Source organism: Dermacentor andersoni, chromosome 4 (genome assembly GCF_023375885.2).
Source record: "Dermacentor andersoni chromosome 4, qqDerAnde1_hic_scaffold, whole genome shotgun sequence".
NCBI classification, from domain to species: domain Eukaryota; kingdom Metazoa; phylum Arthropoda; class Arachnida; order Ixodida; family Ixodidae; genus Dermacentor; species Dermacentor andersoni.
In genome coordinates this window covers 14,134,751-14,146,778 of record NC_092817.1, presented here as the reverse complement: position 1 = coordinate 14,146,778, position 12,028 = coordinate 14,134,751, and positions in this window count along the sequence as shown.

Genomic DNA, 12,028 nt, shown 5'->3' with positions numbered 1-12,028 from the left:
CAACAAGGAGAAAATAAAGAATATTCGAATTATAACGTGAGAAAGATTGAGGAACCAGTAAAAAATGGACGCAGCATGAAATCAGTGAGAAGGAAACTTGGCGTAGGACAGACCAAGATGTATGCACTGAAAGATAAGCAGGGTAATGTTATCAGCGATCTCGAAGATATAGTAAAAGCAGCGGAAGAATTCTATACTTACCTGTACAGCACTCAGAGCAGCCACGATACCCCTTTCAAAGTAGTTATGAAGAGTTTACAGAGACCCCTTCTATAACTAGCAATGAGGTTAGAAGGGCCTTGCAAGACATGAAACGGGGAAAAGCGGCAGGAGAAGATGGAATAACAGTCGATTTAATCAAAGATAGAGGTGACATAATGCTTGAAAAATTGGCGGCCCTTTATACAAAGTGTCTATTGACTTCAAGGGTCCCAGAGAATTGTAAGAATGCCAACATTATACTAATCGATAAAAATGGCGAGGTTAAAATTGAAATATTGTAGGCCCATTACTCCCAGTATTATATAAAATACTCAACAAAATAATTTCCAATAGAATAACACTGGACTTTAGCCAACCAAGGGGACAGACTGGCTTCAGGAAGGGATGCTCTATAATGGATCACATCCATGTCATCAATCAGGTAATCGAGAAATCCCCAGAGTACAATCAGCTTCTCTGGCTTTCATAGATTACTAAAAGACATTTGATTCAGTAGAGATACCAGCAGTCATAAAGGCATTACGTAATCAAGGAGTACAGGACGCTTACGTAATTATCTTGGAAAATATCTTCAGAGATTCCACAGCTACCTTAATTCCCTCCAAGTAGGAAGATACCTATGAAGAAAGGGGCCAGACAAGGAGACACAATCTCTCCAATGCTATTCACTGCGTGCTTGGAAGAAGTATTCAAGCTATGAAACTGGGAAGGCTTAGGAGTGAGGATCAACCGCGAATATATCAACAACATTCGGTTTGAAGATGACATTGTGCTGTTCAGTAACACTGGGGACGAGTTACAACAAATGATTGAGGGCCTTAACAGAGAAAATGTTAGAGTGGGGTTGAAGATTAATATGCAGAAGACAAAGATCGTGATCAAAAGCCGGGCAAGGGAGCAAGACTTCAGGATCACTGGGCAGCCTCTAGAGTCTGTGAAGGAGTTCGTTTACCTAGGTCAATTACTCACAGGGAACCCCATCATGAGAAAGAAATTTACAGAAGAATAAAAATGGGTTGGAGCGCGTACGGCAGACATTGTCAGCTCCTGACTGGAAGCTTACCATTATCATTGAAAAGAAAGGTGTACAATCAGTGCATTTTACCGGTGCTAACATGAGGGGCAGAAACTTGGAGACTGACGAAGAAGCTTGAGAACAAGTTAAAGGCCGCGCAAAGAGCGATGGAACAAAGAATGTTAGGCATAACGTTAAGAGACAGAGAGAGGGTGGTGTAGATCAGAGAACAAACGGGGATAGCCGATATTCTAATTGACATTAAGAGAAAAAGAATGGAGGTGGGCAGCTGATCTAATGCGTAGGTTATGTAACCGGTGGACCATTAGGGTTACAGAATGGGAGCCAAGAGAAGGGAAGCGCAGTCGAGGACGGTAGAAGACTAGGTGGGGCGATGAAATTAGAAAATTCGCAGGCGCTAGTTGGATTTGGCTGGCGCAGGACAGGGGTAATTGGAGGTCGCAGGGAGAAGAGTTCGTCCTGCAGTGGACATAAAATAGGCTACTGCTACTGCTGCTGCTACCGCTGCTGCTGATGATGATGACGATGATGATAATTATGACACTCTGAGTACGAGAAAAAGCACGTAACAGTGAGCCGAAATGGATGGCGGCTTTGATGGACATTATCGTCCCACGCGGTCAATATTCGGATAGTTTGAGGTCTCGTGATCAAGCGCACGCTTGGGAACGAGAGAGCGCGTTTTCTGCTCTAGCCCTACCGCAGCTGCGAATGACTGTGCGCGGCTGACGCTTAGGCGGCCCGCGTGCCGTATCTAATTGTTTCATGCGCTGCCTAACTATATTCATGCTAACATGAAGACAGCTAACTTCATGCGCGCTGTTTTCCTTCTCGGGCTGTCTTTCCGCACTCCTAGAGCTGCAGATAGCGTAGTCTAAGCTAAGAGACAGGGCCAATTGGAGATCGTTGACAGAGGCCGTCCTAATAGTGGACATAAACATAGGGAGATGACGATGACGAATGCAATTTTTGGAGTCACAATGAATTGCGCGGCTGTACGAACCGTTCGCCCACGCTGCCGGCGTTCTTCATTATGCCAGCGTTGTGACATCGAGTGTTCATGGTCATCCAGTGAAATATCGACAGCTTTACATGGTCTGTGCATTATACTGTGCTTGTTAAATGCGTAAGCATTTCTATGCCTACCCAACGAGAATCTTGTCCGTCTGTCATGTAAGACGAATGCAACGGCTCGTAACCCTGTAAGCAATGGCTCATACCGCCGTCAGCAAGCAAAAAATGCAGTGGCTCATAGCCACGTAAGCCGCTCAGCAAAGTGAAGCGAACAGTACATACATTCATTGAAATCACCCATACAACACACAGAACAGCATACCTTTTAATAAAGAAGCAGCTCAAAACAAGTATCCGAACCAACTGCGGTGTCTAGGTGGTGCAGAACCAACAATAAAGCATTGCATACACCCCTCAGCCAATGTAATCGTGGTTTTGCAACAGCTTCGCTGGACATCGAGGTGGATAAAGACCGACAAGAGTTGATAAGGGTCGGATCATGTTCGATAAAGTTGATAACGACCGACGAGGGTTGATAAAGCTTTCTACTGGTCGGATCCAGTTTCATAACATTGATAATGACAGCGGCCTGCATGGAGATGAGCAAGTAGCACACTGCCTACGCATACTTAGACAACTCCCAGAGCAGTTCCTGCGTGATTGTTTTTGATTTTCATTAGTAAGAGAATGCCAACTACAATATACATGGCCGATATAACTAGCGGATAGACTCGTGTAAGTACTGCACTTTTATGTAGCGATTTTGACGAGACTTACATGGGACCCGGTCATTTGATCTAATTTTTCCAACTTCGAGTATGAAATCCGTCGTAAGCCTCTGTTATTAAATGTGTGATCGCCTCCTTTCGCCGTCTAGTAGCGTGGCGCGAAAGTACGCTGCGCGAGAAAATTCCGTGTTGATAGCGCGATCGGAATCAGTGCACCGAACGCGATTGCGTCTTAGTTGTTCGGTTTTTTGTTGTTGTTGTTTTTTTAGCGCAGCTGTTAGGCGCCCGTTCCTGCGGCGAGCGTCGACGTTCCCGGCGTAAAGCCTGTTTCACATGCAAGCGAAAATGCTCGCGAATCCTGCCGCCGCGCCGCAGAAATCTGTTTCGAGCGGCGGCGGCGGCACTAGAGGCGGGAGCGGCGAGGTTCGGACGAGTTGGAATTTCATCGCAGCGGCAGAGCGGCAGCACCGCTTCCGAACGGCCCGCCTCGACACGTGACCAGTGGAGGACTAGTGCGGGAAAGCCTGCGCATAGGACAATGTTCATTTACTTGCTACACGGGGTACGGGCAACATGCCCAGAGAGCTTTTCAACGAATTGTTAATTGCTAAGAGCAGGATATATATTCATAAAATAAAAATTTGAGAGACAGGAACAAAGCAATGCTGACGTTGGTAGTCGCAAACTACCGAAACTGGCTGAAAGCCCCGTGTTTTTTGCCAGCAACATTGCTATTCGCTGCGGCGGAAAACGCGCGGCGGCAATGCATGTGAAACGAAACCTCGCGAAAAGCTTCGCAGCGCCGCGCCGCTGTTCGCTCCGTTCGCTCAATCGCTTGCATGTGAAACAGGCTTAACCGAGCGAACGTGCTCAGCGAAATATGAGAGCGAACGAGTAACGCAAGGGGGAGGGGGATGAAAAAAGTGGCGAGAGAGGAGGCGCGAGGAGGAAAGCGGAGAGTAGAGTGCAGCGGAACCATTAGGCGAAAAGCGGAGGAGGGTATGGCGAAAACGAGAAGAAAAGCGTAGTGCGGTAACGGCGGCTACGAGATGGCGACGGAGTAGCGCGCGTCGTCTGGGGGTTTGTCGGCGGTGGCTTCAGTGAATGGCGCCCACGAGTCACCCACGCGCTGGCTCTCGCGATGTCCAGATTAGCGAGGCAGTGGCGCCACAATTCGCTCCGTTGGCAACGTGCCGCACGAGACCGATTGTTGACGCCAGCCAATAGAGAGTTTTAGAATAGGGGCCCAAATAGTTAGGGGCCCCAAAGAGTTTTTGTGGGTGTTAGCGTTAGGGCACGCAGGAGTGAAGATGTTTAGAATAAGGCTTAGCGTTTGCGGATAGCGTCTTGCGCTGTCAGCGCCACTACGGCGTCAAAGAGAAGCTATTAGAAATAATAAATAAAATATACCATTTTATAATAGGAATAGTAATTTTGACTTGCGTGTATTCGCGTTTAATTACGATTTAGAGGTTATTTTCTAAGCAGCAAACAATTAGTTGCGCTTAATTTTGAGCAAACCAACTTTACGTGCCTTCACCAGCCAAGCTTAGCCGTGTTAGGCCTACGAGCCATAAAATCAACAATCGAATTCGGTATCACCGCCGGCGTCTAACGAATCAACCTTCATAACACACGCTAGTTGAGAGAAAGCGATACCCGCAGTCACTTCTCCTAGCTTGCGAACTTCACGCGTTACCACGAATCGAACCCAGTTTGGTGCTAGGTTAGAGCCGTCGCTTCGGTGGGTGCCGCCATGTTTGCTGACGCAACGCTTTTGGGGCCGCTATTTGGGCTCCCGCTAAATCGGTGAAATAGCGCTCCCAACGCAAAACCCAAACGCAGCTTGCGTCTCGCGCATGCGCAGTGGCTTCGACGCTATTTCTTCGGGGCCCCGAAAGTTTGGGGCCCCTGTTCTAAAACTCTCTAGTATATCGCAAAATGAAAACACGCACAGGGCTGCGCTGAAATTTTGCGTTATGGAGTGTCGTAATCATCGGCGATTTTTTTCTTTTTTTTTTTAATATTGACGCGATAGCGCTAAGGGACCCGTGTCGCAGAAAATCCGGTGTCGGCGCCGGCGGCGATGACCGTATGAGAAAAATAATCCAGAACCATGCGTTTCAATCCACGCAGGCCCTCCGCAGGGCCTGCGGAGGGCCATTTCGAATAAAAATACTTATTCAATGTCAAATACATTCTACATCATGTGTTATGCCGTCCTGTTACATTTTCTATTTATATTGTGTTTTATCGTAAACGGAAGAACTGAAGTAGCCTCAACGGACCCGACAGCGCTCCAGCAACCTTTGGAGTTTGGAGTTATTTTTTTTTTTTTAAGGAGTAACGTCGTGCCGCAAGGACTTGACTGGACCTTACACAATTTTTTTTTTTTGTCTTCGTCTATCCTTCATATATATTAAAGTGATAATTTTCCTGTGTTTTTGCAGCGTAATTCATGGTCGTCCGTCTGGCCTCACAGCACCGGAGGGGGAGAGTGCTACAGGATGTGGAGAGGGTGAGGACGCCGCATATTTAGCCGCAAAGGAAAAAAAAATTAAATCATGGGGTTTTACGTGCCAAAACCACTTTCTGATTATGAGGCACGCCGTAGTGGAGGACTCCGGAAATTTCGACCACCTGGGGTTCTTTAACGTGCACCTAAATCTAAGTACACGGGTGTTTTCGCATTTCGCCCCCATCGAAATGCGGCCGCCGTGGCCGGGATTCGATCCCGCGACCTCGTGCTCAGCAGCCCAACACCATAGCCACTGAGCAACCACGGCGGGTAGCCGCAAAGGAGAAAGCGCAGGTATGCCGCGGAGCCGAGAGAGAGCTCGCTTATCACGTGACGTAACGAGGAAAGGAGCTTAATTGAATTCTGGGGTTTTACGTGCCAAAACCGCGATTTGATTATGAGGCACACCGTAGTGGGGGATCCCGGATTATTTCGACCATTGAGCCAGGGATCTTTGCCGTGCCGCCAGTGCACGGGACATGGGCGTTTTTTGCATTTCGCCCCCATCGAAATGCGGCCGCCGCGGCCGGGACTCGATCCCGCGACCTCGTGCTTAGCAGCGCAACCCCATAGCCACTAAGCAACCACGGCGGGTAAGGAAAGGAGCTGAGCAGTGGTGAACGGTGGTGGAAGGGTCAGTTGGTGCTGCGCTAGCGCTTCGCTTCATATAGATTGCAACAAGTGCGTCGGACCTACATAACGTTTCTCTCTAGAAGTTGCAAAGATTTAATTTATAAATACTTCAATCTTACTTTCGTCACGCCACCCGATCCATGGCCGGTCTTCCATGGGGGTTTGTGCTACAAAAAGACTGTCACCTATTTTTTTTTTATTTTATTGCGAAAGCAATTATATGGACAATCCAAGAGAATTTTTGCCGTCGTCGTCAAGAATTAAGTTTGTTACGTTCATAGCAAAAAAACAACGTACAGCTAAATATACAGGAGGAGGTCCGAAAGCACATGGCTGTAGGCGCACCTCCTATTCAAGGTTACTAACGAGTGGCTAAAGTAAAACAGCATTGTAACAGTAGTAAACGTAGTTGAATTAGAAGATGGAAATAAACGCAAATAAATATACAAAATACGAAGAAGAACTCTAAACAATGAACACTATTCTAAAGAAATGAACATAGACCTAATAATTCAGTAAGATAACAATTCTTTTTTAAAAGTAACAAATGACGAACATTGTTTGAGACAGGTTGGTAGAGCGTTCCAACTAGATAAAGCAGAAAAATATGCGCTATGTCGACCATAATTAGTCCGTATAACAGGCAGTAAAAAAAATCCATCTAACACAAATCTAGTAGAAATAGTGTTAAGAAGATCAACAGTGACTACACTTGATGGTATAAGATGAGTCAGTAGTCGCCGTGAGGTTCCGTACATACATTTACGTATATGTATGCTTTATGCGGGCCATGCTGTATGACATGCGGTATATGTGGTTTAATTATATTGCCACACCATTCTATCTTAAGGTTGCTCAGGCAGGTCTTACATTCTTGACGTAATTGTGCCTCTGAATTTTGAGAATGGCAGCCCACAAACAAATGTCACGAAACAAAACACCCACAGCGCATGTCTTCTATCTTAAATATTCGCAGACTTAAATATTAAAAGTGCGAAATATTAACAGAGCACAAACCTGAAAATTATGTGATTTTATTGACGCGACTGTGTACTATTTCCGGGATCGGCCCAGGAAAGAGGTCTGAAACATAATCCGTACAGAAAAGTGGCGGTAAAGTCGCTAAGAAAGACGTTGGCTTTCAATCATCATCCTCGTCATCATCATCATATCTTATGTCCACTGCAGGACGAAGGCCTCTCCCTGCAATCTCCAATCACCCCTGTCCTGCGCCAACCGATTCCAACTAGCACCTGCAAATTTAATAAATATAAATGAAATTGTCCGATGGCAGGATTCAGACAACAGCTCGTTTTTTACTCAGCTTACGCTTATACTTCAATTCATACTGCCATTACAGCCTTACACTTCGTGTAATATTCCAAACTGCAGCTATCGCATTCATTGTTTCGCTCTATGGCGAAACTATGATATCTGTTGTCAGTATTGAGCATAGTAATATTATTACCAAGGATTTAGGAAGCGAAATTCGCAACACAGCAGTTCAGCGCATCGCTGCTCCTTCGCTATATTTATAATTTCATATTAATATTCCTTCAATATTTTTTCTTCACAGAATTGTTGTTGTTGTTGTTGTTGCTGTTGTTGTTGTTGTTTTGCACTACACAGACAGATTATTGGCTTATATCCACCGTTAAAACTGTGCCATTTCATTTGGGCGCGACCAGTCAGCTAACCAACCTCGGTTTGTTGACGCGAATCGCGACCTCTGCTTCGGAAACACTGCCGCAATAAATGATTGCGCACATCACCTTTTCTCCTCTGTTACACATTCTTTAATTTCACCTATCATCGGTTTCTTCACTATCCTCATTTACCTTTTTACTTCCTATGCTGGTATCCTTTCCTAGCGTATCCCTCACAGCGGGTTTGTGCCATTTCACTAGGAAATCGTCATTATCTCGGTGGAAGCTGGTGTGGCGCTATGGTACAGGGCGAATGAGCGTGCAAATTTTAATGCGATTAACACTAAAACTAGCACACGCTTCCCGGTATCTATGTTTGTTTCTGTGCTTTAACCGTTTTCCCGCCAACTAGGGTCACTTAGTACGTGCCATTGGGAATGTTACAAACAAAAATTCCTTTAAAATGGGTCCGGTGTTGCGTTGAATCAAACCTGCTCCATACGTATTCCGACAAGCACAGAGTTAAAAAAGCAGGCACGATTGAATACACGCGCCACGCGCGGACTTGGCGTTGACGCCGATACGTGGTGCAGCGTATCCACAAGAATGCGTGAGATTTTGTGGCGAATGGACGTGCTTTTTAGGGCTCCGTGGCGGCGACGAAATCATAAGTTTTTTGTGAATCCTTTGAGCTTGTTTCTGGTTATGATTTGCTGATTTCTTTTTGCCATTAAATAATAATTGGATAGTTTTCATTTTTTATTTTCTCTCTCTTTTTTTCGTGTGCGCGGTTGTGTTTCATGTATTTGGTTTTGCAGGATAGTCAGAGCGTCCTTTCGCGCCACGTGCTTCAACACGTGCAACCGGGTGGTACGTTAAGTCTTTATTTAAAGAGTAGCTTGGAAGTGGCAAGACTAGTAGCTATTAGTGGTTTTACTGTGTGTGCTTTGGTATCTGGAATATTGCTTTGGTAGGAAAGTGAGAGCGTGGCCGCGTGGTTGAACACGTGCGAAAACGTGTCATACATTAAGTCTGCGCGGCATTGATTGATATTAAAACATTGGTGAAAATTACTTGGCGACATTTTAATTATTTATATCCTGTGCGTATCGGTTTTTGCAAGAAGGCAAGTGCTCTGCATTATTATAGTATGATAGCATTTCCATTAGAAAAAGCCGTGCAATACATGGCAAGAAAGCTGGGAAAGTGTGCAGTGTACGGGGGTCCCTCAAAGCAGATGAGGGAACGGATGAGAATGGAGAGGGAATCGAGTCAATCGGCATACACTGTGATGTCGATACTAGGCTGAAGAAAATGGAGGCTTTCCAAGAAAAGCTTGTCAAACAGGTCGAAGAGCTAAAAAAATGAGCTAAATAGGAAGTGTGATGCACGGAAGGTATAGTGGAAGAAAGACTTCACGCAGCCGAGGAAAAGCTGAACAGGGCCGCCATTGTGAACGAGAATGGTCGTGACAATGAAACGCCGTCCCCCGACTTGATAGGAGAGGGAGTGTCAGCAAAGCACGTGGAATACGTGCAACGTGAGGAGGAAGTAGCTGGAAAGAGCGGCACCTACCTTAGGCTGCCACACACAAAAAGCAGGAGCGCAGGAGTCCGTGCCCCTTGTCGAGTCTGAATCACGCGGAAAAGGACAAAGGGAAGCAGGGAGAGGTAGGAAAAAGTGAAAAGGTGATTATCGCCGGCGACTCAAACCTGGCTAGGTGCTCAGAAACAATTGTGGAGAGGGTGAAAGGCGATAAAAGAGTGGCGGTAGGGACATTTCCAGGGCGGACACTGGGGTCTGTCATGGAGCGAGCAAAAGAAAAGCTCGCGGAAAATGCGCACGTGCGCAACCTTGTCATAGTACCAGGTGGGCTAAATGACGTCCTAAACAGGAAAGTGACTGGGCTAGCCCAGCGCTTGGCGAAGGGGTGGACGACTTGCGCGAGCTCTCACCTCAGGTACAGATCGTGGTGTGCACGGTGCCGGAGGTGCCTGTACGTGAGTCACGTACAAAGAGCTGTAGTGGCTGCTAATGAGGCGATATGGAAAATGAGCCGAGAGAAAGGTTTCGAGGTTGTCGAAATAAACAGGGAAATGAGAAGGTGTGGTGGTTTTGAACCAGAAGGGATCCATTTCAATTACAGGCTGGCACGAGAAGTGGGCTGGCGATTTGCTGGTCGCGCTGTTGCTTTTTAGGGGGCCCACGGGCGCTCAGGAGGCCAGTGTAGGTAGTAATGAAGAACTTCCCCTAAGGGAACCTTGGAGTAGCATCGCCGTCAATAACAGAAAAAGGACGAAAGCAAGAAGGAGAGCTCGCCATGCAATAGGCTACATAAACATGCAGGGCGGCAGAAGAAAGGAAAAGTGGGCAGTGATTGAGGGGCAGTTAAACAGAGAACAAATAGGGGTGTATGCGGTTGTCGAAATGCACTTAGAGACTCGGAAGAGCTGCCACTGATTGAGAATTATGTTTGGGAAGGGTGCAACAGAACTAAATCGGAAAGAAAGGGAGGGGAGTCGGGTTGCTCTTCCATCAGGGAGCCAAATGGGAAAGAATAAATTCAAAATGTCAGGACCATCTTTGGTTATCAGGTACAATGAGTGGGGAAAAAACTTGGCTGGGCGTTACCTATCTGTGGACCGGAAATCACGGAGAATAATAAAGAGTTAGTGGAATGCATAAGTGCTGATATTAAGGGTTTCGGGAATGATGCCGAAATTATCCTATTAGGTGACATGACTGCCGACATACAGTATTTAGATAGCTATACCGACAATAACGAGAAGTCAATGCCAGACTTTTGCGAGCAACATAACCTCGTTATCGTGAATACAGGGCCTAAATGTGAAGGGCAGATCACATGGGAAGTGGGAAACCGGCAATCGACCACTGCTTACTGTCTGATGTCAGAAGGAATTCATGATAAGTTGAGAGAAATGGTCATTGATGCGGAAGGGTATAGCAGCATAGGGAGTGACCATAAACGCATCATTTTGAAAATGGGATATGTAGTTAGGAAAAAGAGCAAGGAGTGCAAAATGGCCAGTCCAAATTTGAACGCTGAACGAATAACAAATATAGTCACTAGATTCGAGGAAGAACTTGGCAAATGGCCAAGTAAAGAGTAGGAATATAGTGAGCTTTTAAGTGTAATGACGACAGAAATACGGAAAGAGAAACAACATGTTCGTTGGAAAGGAAAAAAGAAACCGAAAAGCTGGTGAAATAGGGAGATGCGAGAAGCGATTGCTAAATGACAGAAAGCATCCCAAGAGCACAAGCAGGCATAGAAGACGCAATTGCCTCAGGATGAAGTAGCCAGTAAATGGGAAATATACCGGGAGAAAAAGTATACGGTTCAAATACTGGCGCAAGCAAAGACAAAAGGTGAAAGTGAGCGTAGGTTGTCAGAAATACGTGAGAAAAAGAAGGCCGCACCTAGAATATTTTGGAACCGCATAATATTATCAGGCAGGAAGTCAACAACAATACAACATTATATCCTAGACGAAGATGGAAACAAACTGGAACAGGAAGCGGCATTAAAATACATCGGAAAAATAACATCTGAATATTTCCAAGGCAATGACGAGGTTGCATTTGAAGAAAAAAAGAGCATGAAAGAGAACCAGATGGAAAAGGAGCTGGTGCTGACAAATTTCAACTGGAAGAAAGCCGAAGAGAAAATCTCTAAGCGCACCGCCACAGGACTAGACGAGGTTCCCGTTAGGCGGATTAATGAACTGGGACCAAAAAGTAAGGAAGCTCTGGTGAAAGCAGTGGAAAAACTTTAAAAGATAGACGAATACCAGACAGCTGGTGACAAAGTAGAATGAATTTAATTTATAGAGGTAACGGGGAGAAAGAATTCACTCGTATAGACCGTTGACCATTACATCGGTAATATACAGGCTAGCAATGCAGGCAATCAAATTAAAGCTGCAGGCATGGGCAGAGAATAATGGCACTTTGGGAGAACTTCAGAATGGCTTCAGAATACGTAGGCGTTTGGATGCTAACTTATTTGTTCTTACTCAGTGTATTGAAATATCAAGAGTAAAAAGCAAACCGTTATATGTGACCTTTTTGGACATTACAGGAACGTATGACAACGTAAACCGCAACATTTTGTGGGATATTCTGAAAGGGGAAGGCTTAGGTGACGATTGTCTATAGGTTTTTAGAGAGATTTACCTAGAAAATACCGTTTGCGTTGAATGGGACTGGA